The 12,504-nt window shown below is 44.7% G+C and overlaps 1 long non-coding RNA gene across 1 annotated transcript; it reads right to left on the bottom strand.

Moving 5' to 3' along the window:
* Positions 1-308: 308 nt before the first annotated feature.
* Positions 309-12,264, bottom strand: LOC115547883 (uncharacterized). Its single transcript, XR_003977433.1, has 3 exons — positions 12,254-12,264; positions 5,176-5,182; positions 309-430 (listed from the first exon to the last, which is right to left on the bottom strand). It is a non-coding gene; the product is annotated as an uncharacterized LOC115547883 (long non-coding RNA).
* Positions 12,265-12,504: the final 240 nt, after the last annotated feature.

The following is a 12,504-nucleotide window of genomic DNA, read 5'->3' as shown; positions in this document are numbered from 1 at the left end:
AAATAGTAAAAAGATGGAAAACCCAACCAAACAACGGAAATTTAATGTTAGAAGACTTCACAAGCTTCAACGGAGTGAAGGCGGATCAAACCAACACTGCTGTGTACCGTTGTGCTCAGCTTCCAGCCGGTATAATGGCAGTTTAAGTTTCCACCGCTTCCCAAAAAACCCAATTCTTCGGGCGCAGTGGATACAGAAGATCAGGAGGACGGGGTTTGAAGTCACCAACCACACGAAGGTGTGCAGTCGGCATTTCGACAACAAGTTGATCACATCAACTGGAAAAGGGTTACGGGTCCTTTTGCCCAACTCAGTGCCTTCTTTGTTCAACTGGAACAACTTCATCGCGAGGCAAACACGGGCTGGTGTGTGGGAGCGAAGAGAGAGACCGGCGAGTCCCGAGCCTTGCTCCGACCCCGAAGAGCCTGAGCTACCCGTTCCGATGGTCTTAGACCATGAGTACAGTGCTACTAGTACAGTGTGTGTTGACCGTGAGCACTACAGTGCTATACAAAAAGAGACATTTTAGTGGAGTTTGAGGCAATGTGAAGCTGGTGTGTTTGTGTCTGTGTGCGGCTCGCGTGCCTGCACTGTGTTGGGGCCGTGGTGGGCGCTCTCGGCTGGAGCTTTCTGCGTGTTGTGGTGGCTGACGAGGAAAGTGCGCTTGTGTGTACCGTATTTTCCGCACTATAAGGCGCACCTGAGTATAAGCCGCGGGTGCAGTGATGTTGCTAGGTACGCGTCCTGCGTCCCTGACGCATTAAAATCTGAAAGGACGCACTAAACTCACTATCCATGCGTCCCGGGGACGCATCTCATTTTCCCCATGAAAAACGATACATTGTGAACATTAAACAACTCGTGTTTAATCACAGTAACTGGCCAAAGAAACCTTCTTGTGAGCAGACCGGACAAGCGCTGTTTCAACCCTCTGCGCATCTACTCGGCGCAGACGTGATCCCCTGTACAAAGTATCGCGACATGCTAATTTAGCCGCTACCAAAACAACTAGCTCGTCACCGCTGATTTCATTTCAACAATTAAAAATACGAACTTCATAGTAAATGAACCCACGTTTCCACTGCTCGATGCTGTGCTCATTCGTGTCGATTATGTTGTAACGTTTTAGGGGACGTGCTGTAATGAAATATATGAAACATAATCCAGTGGTGGTGATGAAAACTACATTGAACGGCAGCCGCCATATTGTTATGCCCAAACGGCGCCTGCGCATACATCGCGCTTCCAACGAGATCCCGTTTTTCTCGAGAAACAGGCAGAGAAGAGAGAACGCAAAAATGCCACCAAAGAAAAAGATGAAACCTATTGCAGGTCAGCAAACTATTGCAGCTGCATTTTCTGTCCCCACTACCTCTGCACTCCTCCGGTCCGGCGGGGCGCGGACCGGTCATAGAGCCCATACGGTACGGCCACACCAACCGCGTTACTCGCGTTAGGGGCGTCCAAACTCGGCATTTTTGCATAGGGAACCATTGGTATAGGCGCGTAGACGCGTTACATGCGTTGAAGCGTCGCGTCATCTTTCTTTATTCTGGGTGGAAATAGTAACATAGTTACGCTATTAAATGCCTTTATGGAAACATTTTTAGCGAGAAATGTGCATTTTACTTTCATAATGTTCGCTCGGTGAATGTGAAGGATGTTTGGTTTGATAGTTATGACGAAGAGGGTACGCTCCGTTCACTTGCATGGACAGAGTGTCTGGATGCTAAGCAACCTCAATGTCTTGGCGGACTATTTCTCTGCTGATCAACACTACGAATGCTGGAAACACACCAGACACACCATGTGAAGTTATTTAACCCGATTATTGTTATTTATATCAGAGATTATTTAATCTAACCCGATCTTCACCCTGCTACCCTCTGGCAGGCGCTACCGGGCCACTACAGCCCGCACCTCCAGACTGCAGAACAGTTTCATCCCCAGGGCCATCACAGAACTTAATAATCACACTACACTCCTACCCTCCACCCAGCACAACTGCACTTTTGTTAGTGGTTGCACAAACAAATTTCGTCGTGTATCCAATGCACAATGACAAATGAAGTCTATTCTATTCTATTCTATTCTAAACCCTTCCACCAAACGCGGCGGCGTTTGGGTTTCCTACCTCGGACTAGGGCTGGGTATCACTAGGTACCCCACGATACGATACTATCACGATATTTTACCCACGATAACGATAATATCACGATACAGCGATTCTGCGATTATCGATATATTGCAAGAAATTTCACCCACGATACAACACGATATCTGTGTCACTGAAGAAATTCAGAATTTATTACAAAAACATGCAATTTTATTTATTTTATTTGCATTTTATGCAAAGTAACAGAAAATTAGAAAACAAAATAAATGCAGAAAACATTTCATTGCTTAGTTTCATTCGCTCTGTTTACAGTGGATGTATCGCAATGGCGAGGCGCACACAGCCTTTAGCCGTGTTCTGTAAATATTCTAGAACACACGGGAGTCCTGGAGCTCTATATCAAAATATTATCATATAGCCTACATAGATATCTATATAATATATATTATAACCGCCAAAAGATGTGTGATCCGATATTATGAATCTCAAACGACCGCGTTGGGTTCTCCGACGTTCCTGGTTCTTCAACGTCCTCATCAATGTGAAGTAGACTGAACCACGACAAGGAGGAGAAAGGGATTGTTCCCGGGCAGCGCTTAGGCACCTCCGCCTCCAGCGGTGGTCCCTCTCAGCGGGTCTCAAGCTGGAGACATTCGCCGCCAACAATCCCTTTCTCCTCCATGTCGTGGTTCATGTTCTTGAGGGAGTCAAAGCCAAAGTTCCTTCCCCCCCAATTCATTCTCAACCTTGGCTGAGATAACCCCCAATACGAGTCTCGTTGTAGAAATACCAGAGACGAGAGTCCGACAGAACGGTTATCCAAATAACAAGGAAGTGTACAACACTTGCGATACAGTCCTGGAGCTCTATATCTAAATAATATCATATAATACATAGAAATCTATATCATTTAATACATATTATCACGGCCAAAAGCGGTGTGCGCCTCCAGACGATATAATGAATCACAAACGACTTTGTCGGGTTCTGCGACGTCTCTGGTTCTTCCACTTTCACATCAACCTGAAGTCGACTGAACCGCGCGCTGCCGGCTGCCGGCTGCCGGGCGATGGTGCCTCGAGGCAACCGGCGGCATGACGCAGTTCATGTACTTCAGCCAGTCAAAGCCAAAGTTCCTTTCTCCCAATTCCTTCTCAACCATGGCTGAGATAACATAACCCCCACAACAGTCTCGTTGTGGAAATTCAAGACACGTCAAAGAACCGACAAGAAACACTTGCGTTACAGTGTGTGTATTCACACAAACACACACACGTGTGGCGCTCGCACGGTCGAGTCTCATTGGCGGGCCAACGTCTCTGGGCGGGCCAGGCAGAGTAAGGGGAGGAGCTGAGATTCCCGATGACGTGAAGAATACAGACATTCCAAATCAGCGCACTTGAGCCTCCGTTTTTTCAAAGGCGAGCAGAACAGCTAGTGCTCGTTTTACACCAAACGCAAGTTTTAGCAATTGGGGGACCATAGGCAGGTTAGGGGAACTCATAATTATGTTAGAAAACCTCATAAAGTGAGATTTTCATGTCATGGGACCTTTAAATATCGATATTTGGCGTCAGCATATCGATAACGTACCGCAAGACGAAATATCGCGATATGTCGCAGTATCGATATTTTGGCACACCCCTACCTCGGACTCCAGCGCAGCCACGGCCGACAACTATCTTTATTCTGCGTGGAAATAGTAACATTGTTACGCCATTAAATGCGTTTATGGAAACATTTTTAGCGAGAAATGTGCATTTTACTTTCATAATGTTCGCTCGGTGAATGTGAAGGATGTTTGGTTTGATAGTTATGACGAAGAGAGAACGCTCCGTTCACTTGCATGGACAGAGTGTCTGGATGCAAAGCAACCTCAACGTCTTGGCGGACTATTTCTCTGCTGATCAACACTACGAATGCTGGAAACACACCAGACACACCATGTGAAGTTATTTAACCCGATTATTGTTATTTATATCAGAGATTATTTAATCTAACCCGATCTAAACTCTATCACCCAAACACGGCGGCGTTTGGGGTTCCTACCTCGGACTCCAGCGCAGCCACGGCCGACGACTATCTTTATTCTGGGTGGAAATAGTAACATAGTTACGCCATTAAATGCGTTTATGGAAACATTTTTAGCGAGAAATGTGCATTTTACTTTCATAATGTTCGCTCGGTGAATGTGAAGGATGTTTGGTTTGATAGTTATGACGAAGAGGGAACGCTCCGTTCACTTGCATGGACAGAGTGTCTGGATGCTAAGCAACCTCAACGTCTTGGCGGACTATTTCTCTGCTGATCAACACTACGAATGCTGGAAACACACCAGACACACCATGTGAAGTTATTTAACCCGATTATTGTTATTTATATCAGAGATTATTTAATCTAACCCGATCTAAGCTCTATCACCCAAACACGGCGGCGTTTGGGGTTCCTACCTCGGACTCCAGCGCAGCCACGGCCGACGACTATCTTTATTCTGGGTGGAAATAGTAACATAGTTACGCCATTAAATGCGTTTATGGAAACATTTTTAGCGAGAAATGTGCATTTTACTTTCATAATGTTCGCTCGGCTAATGTGAAGGATGTTTGGTTTGATAGTTATGACGAAGAGGGAACGCTCCGTTCACTTGCATGGACATGGACTCATCTAGCTGCGTTGGCGCATTGACACGTTGGAAGCGTTGAACCACCACACAATGATCAAGCGTCAGGTTAGGCGCGTTACTCGCGTTATCCAACGCGAGTAACGCGTTTGGTGTGGCCGCACCGATAGAGTTAAAGTCGGTGGACTTGTCTGTAACCTGTAAAATCCATAGATTAGCCGCACCGTTATATAAGCCGCAGACTCGAAAAATGGGGGAAAAGGCGCGGCTTATAGTCCGAAAATTACGGTACATTTGTGCTGTTTTTTTTTAAAATATACATGTTTGTATTGATTATTTGATTAAACATATGACCTCAGCTAAATCCCCCCACGGACACAAGAAACAGCCGTATAACGGTTTGTTTATAACGGTTGGTTTATCGCTAGCTTTAACATACACTCAAGCTGTGAGGCTTCTCTGATTTCTTCATGGACCTGTGGCACAATGCTCTGATAATCACCTCCGATGTTCCCTTATCTTTGCTAGACACTAAAAAATGGACACACGTTAGTACAGTTAGTACAACAACGGACAGTTAAGTGTTTTAAATACAGAAAAAAATGTTGTCGCTAACAAATGTTCACTAAAAAGCCTGTAGTAGTCTGTTACCTACCCTCAAAGTTATGCAAATAACTCGAAATATAGAGCTTAAATCCTTTTTCCCGCTTGCTTGTAGGTGCAAGGGAACTAGCACCAACAATGCGGTGAACATCGTTAACATTTATTGTCCGTAGGTCTTGGAGACTTCTAGAAAAGCCAGACATGTTCACGCTATGGACTGGGTCAGTAAGTAGACCGGAAACTAGAATGCCGACACCGTCAGTTGACTTCCGGGTTCTAGTGCACTGAGCCTATTCTCGGCGCGACAATTCTCCCGTGCAGAGCAGAACTGTGGCCTATTTTACACATTTAAATTTTCTTAATTGTAATTATATTATTCATTTTACTGAATTTGTTTTTTATTACTGAAAAAACAAACAAAAAAAAAACAGTGTTGCCGTTGTGCAACAACGAGTAATCGTTGTTAGCCTCAACACCGGTAACACCGGTAATACCGTATACCGCGGCAACCCTACTATACATTAAGTAATACGTTCACTATACATTAAGTAATACGTTCACTAATTTATTAAAGTTTAATTCCGGCGAAAATTGAACACAGGGTCTTTGTTTTGGCATGAAAACCCATCAAATAAGCCCTCCAGATATTAGAGTTTGCCCGGCGCAATGTTTGGCGTCCATGTTATTGGCTTGGGGCAGTGTGTTTCTCTTTCAAATCGGCATTTTTTAACCACTGATATTGCTAAAAATAGCACCAAACCTCTGCAGTAGCCTGTCTAGGGTCCCTACACATTAGGGCTTTGACTCCGAACTTCGTTATTCGAATATAATTAGACTATCAAAAAATAAATCAAAATTCGAACGAATATTAGGCAGCCCTTAATATTGGAACCTGTTATGGGCAGGCCAAGAGGGAGGGACGTCGGAGAACCCGACACAGTCTATTCATAATATTGTAATGACCACGGAAGAGGCAGTGAATGAAGTATTGATTAGACAGCGATTTATTAGAAACCTAATAAACCGTTGGAACACGCAACAACATAGCAACGCCGGTAAACAAACCTTGCGAAACCTCCGAAATGCCTTATGCATGGTTATGCAACCTAATCCCACCGTTGGATGGTCAAGGTTGACCGGGACCTCTCGGCAGCAGACTGATTCAATGGCAGTGTCCACGCTCCGGCAGCACCCACACGCACACCAGTCACACCCACACGATCCGAAGGTGGAGCTGGAGCCTGAAAATGATCCCTCTCCACCGGGTGGCAGTCGGACACTACAGGCATGTCCCTCACAGGCTCAAACGCGTAATCACCATTTTCCTCGTGTGTAGAAGTCATTTGCGTGTCTGCAGCAACGACCTAGTCCTACCATGCCAGTGATGTCATCGAAAATGTCGGCGCTCTATTTCGCATATTTTTTTGTTTCGCAACTGTTATTGTACCGTTATTACACAAATATATTACCACAATTGTTAAACGTTCGGATGACTCTTCCACGACAAATAAGAAAACAACTTTAACTCAAGTCTATCCGTAAAGTTGTTTGCATATTTGTCGTGGAAGAGTCATCCGAACGTTTAACAATTGGGTCATGTATTTGTGTAATAACGGTACAATAACATACAACGAACACTAAAACAAACGTTGCAAGGAGAAGTCCAATGCATTGGCTAAAGCCAGGTGTTCTTATTGTCATTGTAGGGCAGCATTGCCCCCCAATGCTACTAAAGCATTTGGTTAACAAAATTGTAATCTATCGGTTGAAGATCCTCAAGGTGTCAAAAAAGGGGTGTCGTGGCCGTCTTGCTGAGGTGGGTGGGGGCTGAATGGTGGTGAGATGGGTGGGAGGGGGGGGGGGGGGGGCTGAATGGTGGTGAGAGTTGAATGAAGTAGCCTACATGTTGATCCCACTGGTAACAGCAGAGCAAGATCAGTTTATTTTGCATCCTCCCCCACACCAATTGTGAACAATCATATATAACACGACAAAAAAGCAAACAACTTTACCTCAAGACTATCCGTAGCCACTTGCTGCACTCGTGGAATAGCATTCTTCTTCAATGACACTTTCTTTGGGTTCTTTGGGTCAGCAGCTCTTTTAGGAATGATGAAGTCGTCCTTATCGAAATGAGCACTGCAGACACGGTGTCACGACTTGACTCAGGGACAGGGACTCAGAAGCAAAACTCAAAAGACGGCAGTATGTTTAAACCAAAAACGCTTTACTAGAAAATGGTAACAAAAGACGCTCTCATGGAGGATACAAAACTGTAACAAAAAGGTGCTCGCTTAGGAGGATACAAAACACAATTAAATGCAGTAGTATCTGCAAGTGTCTGGGCACAAAAAACTAACAAATACTGAGGCTTTGACGATACCCTGGGGACCCAAGACGAACTAACATTAGACAAAGGGAAACAAGGGGTATTTATACATGAGGGAGGGGAACACAGGTGAGACGAATCAGGGACCGGGGAGGCAATCACAGTTGAGGTGCCTGAAACGAGAGGGAAAAGGGAACTACAAAATAAAACAGGAAGTGAACGACAAGACATGAGTGATTTTAACTTGGCTCAACAGGGTTAGCAAACTAACAAACTTTGCGTGACATGACACATGGTGATCCTTCTGCATCAGCGTCTCGATTGGCGTCTCAATGTCCATATTCAGAACAATAAGCCACTTGTCTACCAGAGATCGGTCATTGTACCGCGATGGCAGTCTATGAAAAGTTTCTGGGGTGTAACTTTACATTCTGCAGCCGGGGAAAACACAAACACGAACCTTCTCTATCTCTCTCGACTTCAAGCTGTAGATGGGTCGTCTTCTCCGGTGCTTGAGCTGTCCTTCATCACGTGTGCAGTGCGTCTTCTGTCAACAACGTGCCATGCTTGATTGTAGCGAACAAATATTTTGTAACTGTAACTTACATATGCAAGTCCTTTAATTTACGTGTCAACACTTGCTATATATTATTTATAAATATTAATTATAAATTTATAAATTTATTACAAAACTTTCCTCCTTGAACTGAACTCTGGCGCATTCGGTAATCGACTTGTGTGGACTTGCGAATTATCAAACAAAATAAAGTGAAAGATTTGGTAATAATCCTGATTCCTTTAAGCTTAGTCAATATTTAAAAAAATTGCAATCTGAGGCATTATTCCTTCTTCTTTTTGACATGGATAGTAAATAATCCGTATCCCTGGATTTACAGTTCAGGATGTCTGCATTGCCGGGGAAAAGTTTAGAGTCTACACTCTCCCAAGACAATGCAGACATCCTCATTAGGGATGCACCGAAATGAAAATTCTCGGCCGAAACGGAAAACCGAAAATGAGGAAACCAAGGCCGAAAACCGAAACAACGAAAGAAATTATTATGACAATTATTAGTTTAGGATTTAGGATTGCCGCGGTATACGGTATTAGGTTAAAAAGGTTAAAAGTTCGGCAGTTTATCTTTGCACTGTTTTATTTTTGATGTGTTTTTTCATTATAAAAAAAAATATACAAACCTGATAGATAGGCGTCCTAATAAAGCGTTGGAACACGCAAGACCGGTAACCATAGCAACGCCGGTAAACAAACCCCGCGAAGCCCAATCCCTACGAGAGCTCCCCGCGCTACGGCCATCCGGAGGCGCACAGAGCTTTTGGCTTTTGGCTTTTGGCTTTTGATATTATGTATACAATTATATTACAGGGTTTTTTCTAAACAAGGGAACAGGGGCGCTGCGCCCCGATACTCCCGGCGTGCGCCATCCTACCGAAATGCCGACTGAACCTGTCAGACTTGGATCTGTACTTACATGCTGCTGTACAACATACACTATTTCTCAAAACGATCTTTTCTCCGCGAAAATATCCCAACACCACCACCTGACAATGTGTCTGATCCTCAAATAACTAATAATTACTCCAAAAATATTCCGATCCGAATTGGAGTTTCCCAGACCGAGTCGACATGCTAACGTTAAAGTTATTAGCAGCTAGCTAGCTAGCTACTATGTATTTGAATGGGTTTTTGGTCTAGGCGCTAAGATGCTAAGCAAGTATACAAGACCATTCCAGTTCTCTCTGCACAAAGCGGTTTCAATGAACGACAGAAATAAACAAATGCTGAGTGTTGATCAAGAGTTTTGCGAGAGCAAAACGAACAGTCGAACAGTTCGAACAGGGTTCCCTGTTACCAGGGAACCCGTAGCAGGGAACTAAATGGCGGCTGCACGGCCGAATTAGCCCGATAAAAGTGTAGTAACCCAGAGAACCAGCTACAACATAGTTTTCATCCAAACGAGCCGTCTTTAGCGAACGGTGAATTGCATTGGCTTCTACGAGCAGTCGGCTTTCAGACGCGAGCTTAGGGACCGTCTGCAAAGTGCAAAACTGAATTGCATTGGCTTCTACGAGCAGTCGGCTTTCAGCCGCGAGCTTAGGGACCGTCTGCAAAGTACAAAACTGAAAACGACAACAATAGTAACATTTCTATAGCGTCGCCATTATTGACTCTAGAGCCCCAAAACTTGTTCCATAGAGGCATGGCACAGGAGGTCTACCATGACTAACGCTACCCTGAACCACCTCCTCAGGATCAGTATTGAGGGGCCTGCAATTGATCAATTTGATTTTGACAAGGCAGTGAGGCGTTGGGGCAGTCTCAGGAACAGACGGCTGCTGTTGTGATTTGTCCTACTTAATAAAAGTTTAGCCAATATTTTTGAAATTTGTCATGTTTATTTACAGGGTAAAGTTGTACAAGTCTACCAAAAGTTGATAGTATTTTAGTTTTTCAGGATGACCACAAGAGCTAGAATTTCTCTCTAAGATAGCCTCAGAATGTACCATTTAATCATTATTTTTTCAAAGGCTTGCTCCCTGCTACTTTTTTTTTCTAGAAAAAACCCTGATATTATACTATTATATATAGAACGTTATAAGACGCTGTCACCGAGAATTGGCGCGCTGCCAGACGCTGTCACCGAGTGTGAGAGGAGATTTGACGGAGAAGATGGCGGTTGACCTAGTTTCAAAGTTTATACCGTTTATACTCGATAATACAAGCCTAGTACCATTGCATTTATGGCTATGACTGTGTACTTACTTAAAATCAAGGCATTGCGACTTTTGCAAATCGCTATACGTTAGTCTTTCTCAGAAACATTGAAAAACGTCCACACCGCAGACATATTGGCGCTTATCCAGACAAGCGTGTGCTGGCAGCGCTTTTTGTTTGCGTCATCACAAATTTCTGTTTCGGCCGTGTTGTTTCGGTGATAAAAGTATTGCGGCCGAAAACTGAAAATCCGCTTTTGGGCCATTTTCGGCCGAAAATTCGGTGCATCCCTAATCCTCATCTTCTGTTTTTCCATCAAGTATGGTAGCGAAATACAGTTTCTGTCGTGTTTTATTTGGCATTTTGTAAATCCATTGATTTCGGTTGGAAGACTCATTGCTCATTGCAAGGGGGGTTGGTTGTAGTCGGATCACGGGAAACCCGTGAACCGTTGCACCACTAGTAGGAATAGTAACGGTAAATCCAAACGGTAGGTAGGTAGGTAGCCTATAGTAATAACGGTAACTCCACGGTCATCAGCAAGGCAGGTTAACGAGCACAGCGACGCAGGCAGGCTGGAGACGAGAGCACAGCGACGCCACCGATGTAGAACGACGAGTTGGAGCGCGGCAACAGCAACTATGTTATTGAGTCAACAAATATCGATCTTTATCTTAATATCGATATTCTGCTTGAAGATATCGAGATATGACTTTTGGTCCATATCGCCCAGCCCTAGTACAGACTTTTTTCAAAGTTTGTATGCGTGTGGGAGCACCAGAGACCCAAAACAACTCCCCAAATATTAGGAACAGTGTTGTTTTCACAATATGTCCCCTTTAAAGCTAGGGTGGGCGATTTTGGAGAAAACAGCCGTTGAGATTCCGTCGCGTGCTCTCTGGCCTCTCCCTGCCACGCTACCTGCTGTAGCTCCTCCCACCGATCGTCAGTTATGTGCGTTCATGTGAATTCAGTTACATTGATAGGAAGACAAAACACCATGTCCAATTCCGAGGTAATTAAACATTAGTGCTGATAGCTACATAAGTACATATATAGCATCAAAATCGTACTCACAGACATACCATGTATGTTATCTTAAAATCATTGCAATTGCGCTGGTAGGCCTAAGAAAGGTAGCTGTATCAGCCAAGCAAGATAGCAGACTAATTGCAACTGTAGTTCGTTAGCATAAGCTGCCAGAGCTAGTAACCTGGTCATCAATATATTATATACTGACGTTTCGAAGTCATGAATTGTACTACAATAACGCTAATTTTTTGCATTATAAGAGTGTCCAAGAAGAGAGCCAAGCTGGCTCTGGGGACGATTATGTCCCAGGTCCTAGCAGCACAGGACGTGGGATATGTAGGGTCAGCGGACGTCCTGCTGCTAGAGGGAGGCAGCCTAGGGGCAGAGGCAGGGGCAGAGGAAGGGGACGAGGTCGCGGTCGGAGAGGTATTGACACGATAGGGCAAGAAGACATGGCCCATTTGGAAACAATCAGGATTCAACGAATCACAAATGAGCAGGTATGTTTATTTCATGTCATACTTTTAACAAAAAAAAATCAGGCGAGCCAATTGTCAGTATAAATGTGTAATAAGTAATTGTACATTTCCTGGCGAGGTTCGAATCAGAAACCTGAACCTAGAAGCTTCCCACCATCTGCTGGAGCTGTGTTTGGAACGGGAACCATCCCTCATCTTTGACCTCCTGGCCATGTCCATCCCTCATCCCACATCTGACCCACAACAGCCTGCTCCCAGTGACCCACAGCAGCCAGCCTGGTGCATTTGCACCAAATGCAAGGAGATGCCTACGGATATAGAGAGGAAATGCTGTGGACAACTCCTGGACTCCTGTGTCTCCATGCTGCCTCACATGGACGCATACATAATGCAGGGGGGGGTTCTGCGGCTGGCCAGGAGGATCTGGAATGACGTCCGTGCTGTGGCTGACCGTCCAGACCCAGGGGGGGACAAAAACAATTTAGGTTTGCCGCCTATAGGCAGTTTGTTGTTTGGGAATACGGAGCACTGGCTCGGGGACACAGGGTCGTCATCCCTAGTTGTTTTGTCTGGAGGATACGGGACAAGTACC

This window comes from Gadus morhua, chromosome 7, assembly GCF_902167405.1.
Source record: "Gadus morhua chromosome 7, gadMor3.0, whole genome shotgun sequence".
In the NCBI taxonomy this organism is placed as follows: Eukaryota; Metazoa; Chordata; class Actinopteri; order Gadiformes; family Gadidae; genus Gadus; species Gadus morhua.
Note: the sequence above shows the minus strand (reverse complement) of the source record. Positions and strands in the feature narration are given on the sequence as shown.